We start from the raw sequence: 13,277 nt of genomic DNA, 5'->3' as shown, positions 1-13,277 counted from the left end.
AGAATTTAATTAACTTGACAAAAGATCCTTTAATTGTTTTCCTCCCTTTATCTTTTTGGTTGAAGAAGGAGTGTGGTCTCTTTTGTTAAATATATCGTACACAGGCAGTTTATATTTTTATGCTTCTGGCGTCATCTCAAAATTTATTTCATGGTCAATATATATAGATATTAGTGGTAGTAAATAATAATATGTTATTATAATTGGCATATATAGACGAGAAGGGTCCAATATCAAAAATCAAAATGTGCAAATGCCCCGCACACCCACCATTATACAAACCTTCATCCTTCAGACAGATGATCTAATGCTTATATTATATAGACATCGGTCCGTATATGTACGGTGCTGGCTGCTAAGCCTTAGTGCTCAGTCCTGTACATTTAAGGCAATAGGATCATGCAGGGACAGCATTTGTACCCACGTGATCACCTGCGGCTGTTATCAATGGCTGGGATCGGAGAAAACTCCAATCCTGGTCGTTTAACGTTATTGATGCAACATTCAATCGTGACTGCGGCAACAACAAGGTAGGGGAGTTTGTAGGAGCTTTAATTTTTCACTTTGATTTTGTATTAACATTATTTGGGCTTTCTTCTGCATGCCAACATATACACATATACACAGGTGCTTATTAGAGCAAACTACAGGTATGCCCTAATAGTCATGTCACGATCTGTGGGTATGCAAACCCACTAGGGCACACCACCGTAGCAGAGTAGCAGCTGGCCAAACAACAGTGTACCAAGACTATACAAAGTCCAAGCACAAGGGTACCTACAATAGTCCCGAAAGTAGCAGCGGCACAGATGGTACTTTGATGACAGGTGATGCAAAACGTGGCAGGAGGTACCAGGCGTGGCAGATGACACCAGATGTAGTGTAAGACAGCAGACGTCACAACACGACTCCAACACTAGAGAGTGCACAGGAACAAATACAGCATACGACTAAGGGATCATTTGTAAAACTAACATGGGAATACACAACAATGCTCAGGCAAGGAGTAAAAGGGCAAGGCCCTTTTTATAGTCCAGGTTGATCTGGGGATAAGTTAATTCTTTACATGTGCGCGCGCTGGCCTCTTAAGGCTGGGAACGAGCTGGCACACGCACCATAGTGGTCACTGCAGGGCAGGATGGACACATGTGCTGGCGTCTCCGGGGAGGGAGAGGTCGGCAGGATGAGAGGACTCTGCGGTCGCCAGCTGGTAAGGGGAGGCGGCAGTCTGCGACCGCAGCCTTTACAAGTCATTTACAAGAGACAGCTATGGGACTTCTGCTAGGTCCTGGGCTGTTCCCATGATAACGCAATTAAGCCACTGGGACCTGTGATCACCATACAAGGTAATCCCTTGTACATTGCTATGATCATGTTTGGTCGCAGCAAAAAAAAAAGTTAACTGCCAGGATCGGAGCTTTGTGCGGATTTTTGCCGTTGCAGCAGGAGCAGGGTTGTGTAATAAAGTTGACCTTAATGCTCATATGCCAATATATTGTGCCTGTGTATACAAATATACACTGATGCTGATTAGGGCATAATGCAAGTATACCCTAATAGTAATTTACAAAAACAGCCCTGGAGACTTCTGCTAGGTCCGGGACTGTGTCCATGATAACACAAGTAAGCTGCTGGAACCTGCGATCACATACATGGAGGCTTACTCCCTTGAACACTGCTGCGATCATGTTCGTTTGTAGCAATGAAGACTTGAACACTGCTCCGATCATGGCCTTAGCGACAGAAGCAGGGTTATGTAATAAAGTTGCTCCCAATGTGGGTACACTTATAGTGCCCTAATCATCATTATGACAAATTCAATGGGTCCATCTGCTGTGCGTGATTTCCATGTGCAGCACACGGACGAGATTCACGCTCATGTGAATGGGCCCTAAGGCATGCTAAATTACAACATGCTGAGCCTACTGTACCTATAGATACATCTGCCCTGGGTGACACTACCCCAATATAACAGATACAAATGTGGGCCTAATTTATCAAAACTGTCCATATCAACCAATCAGAGCTCAGCTTTCATTTCTTAAACTGCTCTGGTAAAATGAAAGCTGAGCTCTGATTGGTTGCTATGGGCAACAGAGCCAGTTCTTCTGTTAGACAGTTTTGATAAATGAGGCCTTCGGTTCTTTCCCCGTGATGCGTTAATTTTGGGTTAAATAAAATGAGATCATGGGTAAATAAATGGTATAAGTGTATACGAAAAAAGCATAAGATAATGATTTATTTCAACTCCTAAGTAGAAAGCTATGCGTTCAGCCATTTACCCACGCTGACCCTAGCAAGATAAAAAAAAAATTAACAACGCCCGCTAACGACATTTTCAGCTACCAGTCAAGTACTGTCACGAAAAAAATAAAATAATACAATTTATATCAGAAATTGCCGTTTAATTGATCAATATAATGACTAACAGCGTACTTAATTTTCAACAAACCTTATCCCCTGGGAATAAAAACAATCTAAAAATAAATTGAAAACATTATCCGATATTAAACAGATTTTCTAAGAGCTACTTGTAACGTACAAGAGGCAAAATGGCTGCGACACCAAACAACAGAATATGCGTCATACTAATAACATAGACACAATACAGATTTTATCTGGAGGATAATCCTTCATTAAAAAATATCAATTCATAAGAAAAAGTTCAAAATTGAAAAATTCTCAGTTAAATTTGCACCAAAAAAAAAATCTAGCGCTTGGGAATTCGAAGGTTAATTAATGTCAGTATCATTTCTTCACTTTTCCGGATTTACATGCGATAGATCACATTCAATAGCTGAACTGCTTTCTTTTCTGTGCTACAAACCCATGATCGCCATCATACTTTTTTATATATATTTTGAAATGACTTATGAGTAATTATTTTTTTTTATTTTTACGCTTGACCAGATGATGTGTCTGCATAGGAGCTGTGAACACAAAACGACAGGATATTTTCGATGTAGATTATTGGCAAAGTTGCTTCATTTTCTATTTTAAAAGCATTGGAACAATAAAATAAATGGTTGTGTAGGTAGCCATAGCTTTTAATAATACATTTATAGGCAGTAACCTCCACTTCACCCCCTTTCGGTAGGTGCAGACACCCATAATTTTTTCATTTATAAAGATATTTCCATCTCAGTCATTTATGGCATGTCCACAGGTTATGCCAAAATATGTCTGATAGGTGCAGGTTTCTCAACCGCCATTATGCCCGGTGAGGCAACCGCCGCTTGCCTAGCTATTTCTATAACTCCTATAGAAGTGAAAAGTGGGAGTTGCATTTTCCATTCCACTCCATTCATGGTAGCACAAACCCCACAATACTCAATCAAACTGAAATAAAACATGACAACAGTTTCTTTGGATAAAAATGGCCACGGTGTTTATTAAGGGTAACCTAAGATAAAATAATTAGAAGAGAATAACCATAAATAATCGAATAAATAATAAAATATAAATATTTTGACCAATAAAAACCAAGTCCGCCCAGCATTAGCTGGGTGACAAACCACTCTAACAAACAACGTGACGTGAAGGAATTAAAAAACAATAGGGAGGGAGGGCGGGCGACGGTCCAATCTTCAAAACTGGCTGCTTGACCACGATGAACTGCTCCTTTTATGTCCAATTTTCCCGCCTTTAGGATTTTATCAATGACCAATCAGCTGGCCTTCAACAAATCTGCCTGGAGATAGAATCTGCCAGAACCTGCTCATGCAATTGCACAGCTGACCTAGGTCCAATCAGCTGGGACCAACTCAAAACTGCCCAGAGACAGAAACATCTGGAAACCGGCTCGTGCCACCAGCACAGCTTACCCGGGGGACACCAGGATGGTAAGTACCATTCTAATATAAAATAACAAATGGAGAAAAGAGGGAAAGGGGGGAGAGAAAAAACATACCAAGCAAAAAACACATTTTATTAACAACTTATGGGGGCCGTGCGACCATGTGTCCCCCAGGCAATAGCCTGGGGGGCCCCTGGCATTCTCCGTCCAGGGACTCCTATACACCACATAATTGTAGGTTCCAAAAGTGGGACCCGTACCTATCGGACATTTATTACATATACTGTAGATATGCTATATATATGAGATGAGAATACCCCTCTAAGACTTAATGCAAATGGCTGTTTTGTGGCTCTATACAACCTCCTGTCATAATACAGCACCCGTAGAATCTGTACCTCTGTATGCCTCTAATTTTATACCGAGGCATACGGAATAAATACAACAGAAAAAAACATTTGATAGTTGTGCATGAGTCCGAACTCTGTGATAAGGATATGCTATGACATGAAATATTAGATCAACCTTTGTAACCAATGACATATTTAAAATATTTTACCGTTTTCTGTCTCCGGCTCTTATGCAGACCTATGTGTTTCCATGTTTACTATATAAACAAACCCTGTGCACTTTGATCCCGTAGTCATAAGTTACTCCCTTTCATCCTTCCCTACGTCTTGCTAACCTATCAAATGTACATTAGGAAGAAGAAGATGACAGATGGAAGGGAATATAACTATAGGATAGGACTACACAGGTTTTGTTTGTAGTCTGTAACCATGGAAACGCATAAGTCTGCATAGGCGCTTTATATACAAAACAGTTGATTTATTTTTTATTTAATGAGACTGCTTGCAAAGTTGTTTAAAGTTTTATGCATTTAAACAAATTAATCATCCAAGGTGGATCTACTTTTTAATTATAGATTTGTATACAGTAAGCTCCACTGCTCCCCCTTGTGGTGGGTGCAGGATCCCAGAATTTTTTAATTTAGCTAAGAAAAATTGAGTTACAACCCAAAAAATATAAAGATAGGTTGTTGTTTTCCTGTAAAGGATATCAATCTTTTTACAGTTGTGGTTGTGGACATGATGACTCCATTCTTCTTTGTATACAATGTTTGAAGTTACTAATGTGTCATTTAATATAGAAATCTTTGTTATTGTAGGTTAGGCTGAATCATGAAAGCGTAAATGTGCTCATAATTATAGTCATATGGCAAAAACTTTAAAATTTGATTTTAGTTCTGGGCACTGTGTTATCGGGCTTTGTTTGGTTTCATGGGTTTGGATTACTAGCCACCACACTAATGCTATTTTTGTATAATGAATGGACATGGATTTTATGTTATGTATCAATTTTGTGATCCAGCAGTTCAGATGGTTCATTGCTCAGCCACAAATTATAGTATAACTATTTTTGTACAGAAATACATAACCTTAAAGTAGACACTTTAGTAAGAACATGATGCCCTATCGGAATTCATGAGGTTATATGAAACAGCCCATCACAGCCAGATTATGGCATCAGCAAAAGGGCATTTGCCCCAGGCATTTACTATTTGGGACCTTCACAACTAAGGGTATGTTCACACGCTTAACAAAAAACGGCTGAAAATACAGAGCTGTTTTCAAGTGAAAACAGCTCCTGATTTTCAGCCGTTTTTTAAGCAACTTGTGTTTTTTGCAGCGTTTCTTACGGCCGTTTTTGAAGCTGTTTTTCTATTGAGTCAGTGAAAAACGGCTCCAAAAGCGGCTCAAGAAGTGACATGCACTTCTTTTTACAAGGCGTTTTTAAAAAGATTAAATATTTAAATGTGCCATTTAACGTAGTCCCCCGCTTTAAATGGGTTAACCAGTCCCTAAAAATTGTTGGCCTATCCTCAGGATAGGCAATTAATAGCTGATCACTCGGGGTCCGACTGGCGGGACCCACTGCGATCAGCTGTTTTGAAGGGGCCTCAGCGTTCAAACGAGGCCTGCTTCCCCTTCATTCCAGTCACTGCTCATATTGTGAATCGCCGACACAGCAGTAGCGACATTTCACAGTATTACAGCCTTTTCCCATTGAAGTGAATGGGAGAAGGTTGTAATACTATGAACCGTCGCTACAAGTGTGCGGGTGATTCACAGTACGAGCAGTGCCTGGAATGAAGGGGAAGCTACTGATGGCCTATCCAGAGGATAGGCCATCAATTTTTATGGACTGGAAAACCCCTTTAGGGCATGACCACACATGGCGGAATTCCTCCGCAACTGTCCGCATCAATGCCGCACAGAATCTGCGTTGCAGATTCTGCAGCGGATCTGCACAAAATGTGCAGAAAATTGATGCGGACTGGCCGCTGCGGACTGCAGGAAAAGTGCTTCTCTTCTCCCTATTCAGTGCAGGATAGAGAGAAGGGACAGCACTTTCCCTAGTGAAAGTCAAAGAAATTCATACTTACCGCCCGTTGTCTTGGTGACGCGTCCCTCTTTCGGCATCCGGCCCGACCTCCCTGGATGACGCACCAGTCCATGTGACCGCTGCAGCCTGTGCTTGGCCTGTGATTGGCTGCAGCCGTCACTTACACTGAAACGTCATCCTGGGAGGCCGGACTGGAGACAGACGCAGGGAGTTCTCGGTAAGTATGAACTTATATTTTTTTTTTACAGATACATGTATATTGAGATCGGTAGTCACTGTCCCGGGTGCAGAAACAGTTACTGCCGATCGCGTAACTCTTTCAGCACCCTGGACAGTGACTATTTACAGACGTCTCCTAGCAACGCTCCCGTCATTACGGGAGCCCCATTGACTTCCTCAGTCTGGCTGTAGACCTAGAAATACATAGGTCCAGCCAGAATGAAGAAATGTCATGGTAGTAAAAACAATACGCTCCGCAGCACACATAAGATCTGCGGACTTCATTGCAGAATTTTGACTCTCCATTGAAGTCAATGGAGAAATTCCGCCATGAGTCCGCAACCAGTCCGCCACTGCTCCGCAACAGACAGAGCATGCTGCGGACACCAAATTCCGCTCCGCAGCCTATGCTCCGCAGCGGAATTGTACGCATCGTGTAAACGAACACTGCTAAATTAAAGTGAAAGTCAATGGAGAAACGGCTCCGCTGCGGATTAACGCTGCGGAGTGTCCGCAGCGGAATTTAAGTGAAATTCCGCCATGTGTGAACCCGCCCTTAAGGTCCACAAAAATGTGAAAAACTATTGTAATACCCTATTACTATGCATACTACCTGGCTTCCTTAATGCAAATGCTGCAAATGGAGTGCAAACATAGCCTAGATGTTTTATCATATGACAAGTGTTAAAGAATTTTATATTTAATAAAAATAACATCCAACGTTTTCATTATTAGGATTTTATCAAACTGTAGTTCGCTTGTGACAAAATAATTATAATATAAATAATAACACCCAGTTCACAGTTTTTTGGCACTGATTTTGACTCTGAAACCGTGTTGTTTTTCTTGCTGGGTGGCTTTTAGCCGCTCACGGGGAAAAAAGCGGCATGTCCTTTATTGGCGCAGTTCTGCTTCTGACCTCCCATTGAAAAAAGCTGCGGTGCTCATTTACGAGTGTTTTTCGCTGCATTTTTTGCCTGTGGTCCTCAATGGCCGCAAGTGAAAAATGATGGCATTTTAAATCAGATTTTTTTATGCCTGCAAAAAAAACTCGGTGTGAACTAGGCCTAATAATAATACCAACATACCAAAAAAATTAATTGTAAAATTGTGAAAATAATTAATGTGGATTTTTATTCTTCTTCTTCTTATTAATAATAATGTTATTATTATTATTATTATTATTATTATTATTATTATTATTATTATTATTATTATTATTATTTCTATTATTATTTCCTTTTTTACTTTAATCTACATAGACCCATGGTCTGGACTATTTTCTTTGCAGTAGTCTACATTCCTTCTTTTCTTCCTCTTATATTGCAGGTGTTTCAAGTAATTTTACTTAAAATTAATAGTGTTCGTTTTTCTTTAATGAAATTGTATAGCCCTCAGACCTGTATGGTGAAACGAAAGAAACAAAAGCTCAACAGGGTGTTTTATGTGTTTTATGTGTTTTATGTGTTTGAAACAAAATGATTTCTGATAAAAGATAAATCTCTTCTTTTAGTTCTAGCTCCGACTCCCGAGTGCTCTGCAAATGACTAAAAAGCCAGAACGAATATTCGGTTTAATAGTATTCTAAGAGATGGTGAAACACTTTTATGAATTGAGTAGATAAGAGACAGCACAAAGCTTCCTGGGAGTGCACTGCTAAGAAATCAAGACAAAGGTTAAAAGCATCATAAAATTCCATAGAGAATGGTTAGATTCAGCGTGTGCCCTGAAGTCGGATAACGTCTCGCAAAAGATCATTTTGTAACACTCAAGCCAATCCATATACCAGGCGCATAAAAAGGCTTAAAGACTGGGTTACTATATATAATACTATATAACGGTATGTAAACCTTTCACTATAAAGGAAATGTTAGCTTCCATATTCAATTTATTGTTGGAATCTACAAGGATACAATAGATTCCATCAATCTAACATTTAATGTGAAATATATCACCAGCAATGGCATGTATCATCGGGAACAATTTTGCAGTCAGCTTCAGTGGTGCTATTTTCTGCCTCTCGAGTAATGCAAGTCAGTGTCAAATAATGTTTTAGTGTTAGACTTAAAGCATCTCTGACTAGAACAGTACAATAGAGAATGAAGTATTGATCTTTTAAGTCTCTCTCTTTTCCTTTCCACGCTTTTATTGTTTGCTTGTAGTTAAATATCACATGGTGTGAAATGGTTGCTTTTCATCATAGCGCTCCGACAGCTTAAACAGCAATAGTGTTAAAGGCTCTTCCGTGACCCTTATTGATACTGTATAAGCCACATCGTAAAAAAAAAATACCTTTAAGGGTAACTAAATGTTCAACAAACTTCTAAGATGTCATAGTGACAGTTCAGAAGTTTTGATCGGTGGTGGTCGGAGCACTGAGACCCCCACCAATTGCCAAAAGGAAGAGGCAGAATTGCTTCTGTGAGCGCTCAGCCACTTAGTTTCTGTAGGGCTTTTTCCGGAAATCATTGTAGCGGAGTACGGGCTCATGAGTTTATGAGCCCATAGTCCGGTAGATCGGCTTTCCGGATAAAGTCCAACAGTAACGAAGCGACTCAGCGCTCACACAAGCACTTCTGCTGCTTCCCTTTGGCGATTGGTGGGGGTTTCAGTGCTCCGACCGCCACCGATCAAAACTTCTGACATGTCACTATGACATGTCAGAAGTTTGTTGAACGTTTAGTCACCCTTTAAAGAGACCATCCAGGTTCCCCTTTACTTGTACTCATTTACCTCAGTAGATGTGTTACAATTGACTGATAATATTATTTTTCTTTTTGGTGTTGTAGTAATAAGTTCTTTATATTCAGCCCATACTGTAATAAAAATCAGCTCTCCATGCACAGACCTCCTGTTGGTCGTGTAATGTACTGGTGTTTATACACAGCTGCTAATCTGAAGATGTTGGAGATGCAGAGGGGAGGGACAGAGTAGCAACCTAAACCAATGATGAGACAGGAGGTGGAGTTCAGACTTCCTCAGACTCCCTGTAGGCACTGTGGCTAAGCTGTAGTCAGAGATCACAGCTCTGCCCTAATGTAGAAGCTCTAAAAAGCAACCAAGCAGCAAGCACTAAAGAAAATAAACAGCAGGTATCACCTATATATATATTGGCATAGCATTGTTATTCTCACTACTGGATAATCGCTTTAGAGGGAATGTGTCGCAAGAATTCTTTTTTTTCTTTTAGTTAAACAATTATTATTTAAGTGATTACACATTGTTTTAAATGTAAAAAATTTTTCACAAGTCAGGAAATATTATAAATTAGATTCTAATTTATAACATTCCCATGTGCTGGTCACTAGAGGTAGCAGTTCCCAAAATTGCAGTATGGTCAATGTGGTAAAGCAACCTCATTGCTTTATGCTGAGAAATTTGAGGTAGACACACTCGCTCTAGTGTCCTCACACAATCCCCCCTCCCTTATTCTGGCTAGTGCCAGGAGAAGGAGGTGTTGAAGGAGGATTAGATACAGTGCTAATCAGACAGTATAACACGAACACACACGAACATAATACACACATCACATAGACAAACATACACATCACATACACAAACTTAACTTAACCTGCCCCTGCCGCCGCTGCCGCCTCCGCTCCTATTCCTTGTGTCCTTGAACATATGATCAGAAGCCGCGGCCGGAAGTCAGCAGCTTCCGGTCCACATGAAAATGGCGCCGGATTTCGCTCTGCTAACGAGCTTCGTTTTGGTCTGTGTGGGAGCGGCGCATGTGCCATTCCCACACAGATGGCGTACGCTTTTGTGAATGGAACGGCTCCCGTTTGCATTCTCTATGGGGATGTATGTGCCGTATACCATCTCTGTATGTGTCGTTAATCGATACATAAAGAGATGTAAAAAAAATATGGCAGCCCCATAGAGAAGTAAAAATTAAAAAAAAGTAAAAAGTGGAACACATGAACACAAATAAATACATTTTATTTTTTTATCATACTAAAAGCAATATGATAAAAAAAAAAAAATTCATGACACCTTCCCTTTAAGGAGGAACTCCAGCCTCCCTCTTATTATAAATATGTTGATATATAATGATCTTATCTTATTTACAGTCGGAAATGTTTCAATGCTTAGTGTTGTGTTGTATGAATGGGGTGGAGAGGTTGCGGAATGACACAGGAACAGATAGGGAGGCAGCACTCTTTGTACATCAGGGACAGGAAGGCAGTACTATTGGTACCTACATGACTTACAGGTAGATACAAAGAGGCAGTACTATTAATACCTACATCATTTACAAATAGAGACAGAGAGTCAGTGCTATCTGTACCCACATGATTGACAGGGAGGCAGTATTATCTGTACATATATAATTTACAGGGAGAGGCAGGGAGGCACTACTATCTGTACCTACATCATTTACAGATGGAGACAGGGATGCACTACTATCTGTGCCTACATACACGTAAAGACAGGGAAGTAGCGATATATCTTCCTACATTGTTTACAAGTGGAGACAGGTAGGCAGTACTATCTATACCTGATTCATTCACAGTAGGTGACAGGGAGGCAGTACTATTTATACCTAATTCATTCACAGTAGGTGACAGGGACGCAGTGCTATCTAAACCTGATTCATTCACAGTAGGTGGCAGGGAGGCAGTACTATATATACCTATTTCATTCACAGTAGGTGACAGGGAGGCAGTGCTATCTATACCTAATTCATTCACAGTAGGTGACAGGGAGGCAGTACTATTTATACCTATTTCATTCACAGTAGGTGACAGGGACACAGTGCTATCTAAACCTGATTCATTCACAGTAGGTGGCAGGGAGGCAGTACTATATATACCTATTTCATTCACAGTAGGTGACAGGGAGGCAGTGCTATCTATACCTAATTCATTCACAGTAGGTGACAGGGAGGCAGTACTATCTATACCTATTTCATTCACAGTAGGTGAAAGGGAGGCAGTGCTATCTATACCTAATTCATTCACAGTAGGTGACAGGGAGGCAGTACTATCTATACCTATTTCATTCACAGTAGGTGACAGGGAGGCAGTACTATTTATACCTATTTCATTCACAGTAGGTGACAGGGACGCAGTGCTATCTAAACCTGATTCATTCACAGTAGGTGGCAGGGAGGCAGTACTATATATACTTATTTCATTCACAGTAGGTGACAGGGAGGCAGTGCTATCTATACCTAATTCATTCACAGTAGGTGACAGGGAGGCAGTACTATCTATACCTATTTCATTCACAGTAGGTGAAAGGGAGGCAGTGCTATCTATACCTAATTCATTCACAGTAGGTGACAGGGAGGCAGTACTATCTATACCTATTTCATTCACAGTAGGTGAAAGGGAGGCAGTGCTATCTAAACCTGATTCATTCACAGTAGGTGGCAGGGAGGCAGTACTATATATACCTATTTCATTCACAGTAGGTGACAGGGAGGCAGTGCTATCTATACCTAATTCATTCACAGTAGGTGACAGGGAGGCAGTACTATCTATACCTATTTCATTCACAGTAGGTGAAAGGGAGGCAGTGCTATCTATACCTAATTCATTCACAGTAGGTGACAGGGAGGCAGCACTATCTATACCTATTTCATTCACAGTAGGTGACAGAGAGGCAGCACTATCTGTACCTAATTTGTATACATTAGAAGACAGGGAGGCAGAATATATGCCTATCTCTCTATACCTACATAATTTTTCTCACAAAAGACGTACAGCTTCTCCTGAGATAATCCCAAACCATTGTAAGAGCATATTCCTCTATATTCCTCTTATAATATTGAAAAAAAAACCTGCACTATTCCAACAACTGGGCAAGCAGTGGATTATAGTATAGAGCAAAAACATTTGTAGGAGGGAAAAAAACATTCACTCATGTTTTCATATTAATATTATTATTATTATTATTATTATTATTATTTTATATTAATAAGGACAGTTCTACTTTCTTGCACCAGAAAAATGAAAAAAAATGAAAAAAAACAAAGGAGGGTAAAACATTTAAAAAATGTTAACTTTTTTTTCATCTTTGTAGACAAAATCAAGCACATTTATTTTTGAAGCTATTTTTATAAGTTTTTTTTTTAGAAGTTTTAGAAGAAGGTAAAAAATTAAAGCTACAACATAAACCAGCGAGCCAAGACTATATTTATAAGAAAACTTTTTATTACTCATCATTATTGTCTTATTCTAACCACAAAATATGTTGTTTTTTTTTTTTTATATTTTAGCTAAAAGTTTCTTAGAGCAGTTATCCTTATTGAACACTGATTAAGGTCAAGATGTACTTTTTTATTTACTTACCTACTTACTGTGGAAGTTACATTTGTAAGCCGTTAACTTTTCTCTGGTCAAATGTAACATCCCCACAAATCCATCTCTGTATTTTTTTTGTGCATTATTTTTAAGAAAATACTGATATTAGTGCAGCTTTTTGGGCACTTAAGGGTTGAACACAAATATTGCCATTGTGCATTTTGAATATGGTTCTAATAGTTCATGGTCATGTTCCTAAATTTCTGAAAGTACATCTAGTTTTTAAGCACAGGAAATGTATTTTTGGCCAAGGTACTCTAAGAAAGTTTGAGGAGAAGGGCGATTATTGATGGAAGAAATAGTCTATGCTGGTAGAGGTTTTCTTTGTTTCTTTTTATAAAAGTAGGGTTGATCTGGCCCAGTAAAGGACCAGAGGCTCCTTTGATGGACAAAAGTTTATAACGGGGCCTAGCCTAACCAGAGCTCACAAAGTCCAGAAAAAGACTATTACTATTACTAAGATTATTACTCCTGATATGTTCTTTATGTGTAATGATGAATGTAGAATTTTATTATAAAATTTAGACATCTACTCATTCTGTTTC

The sequence above is a fragment of the Rhinoderma darwinii genome, chromosome 9 (genome assembly GCF_050947455.1).
Source record: "Rhinoderma darwinii isolate aRhiDar2 chromosome 9, aRhiDar2.hap1, whole genome shotgun sequence".
Lineage (NCBI taxonomy): Eukaryota > Metazoa > Chordata > Amphibia > Anura > Rhinodermatidae > Rhinoderma > Rhinoderma darwinii.
Note: the sequence above shows the minus strand (reverse complement) of the source record.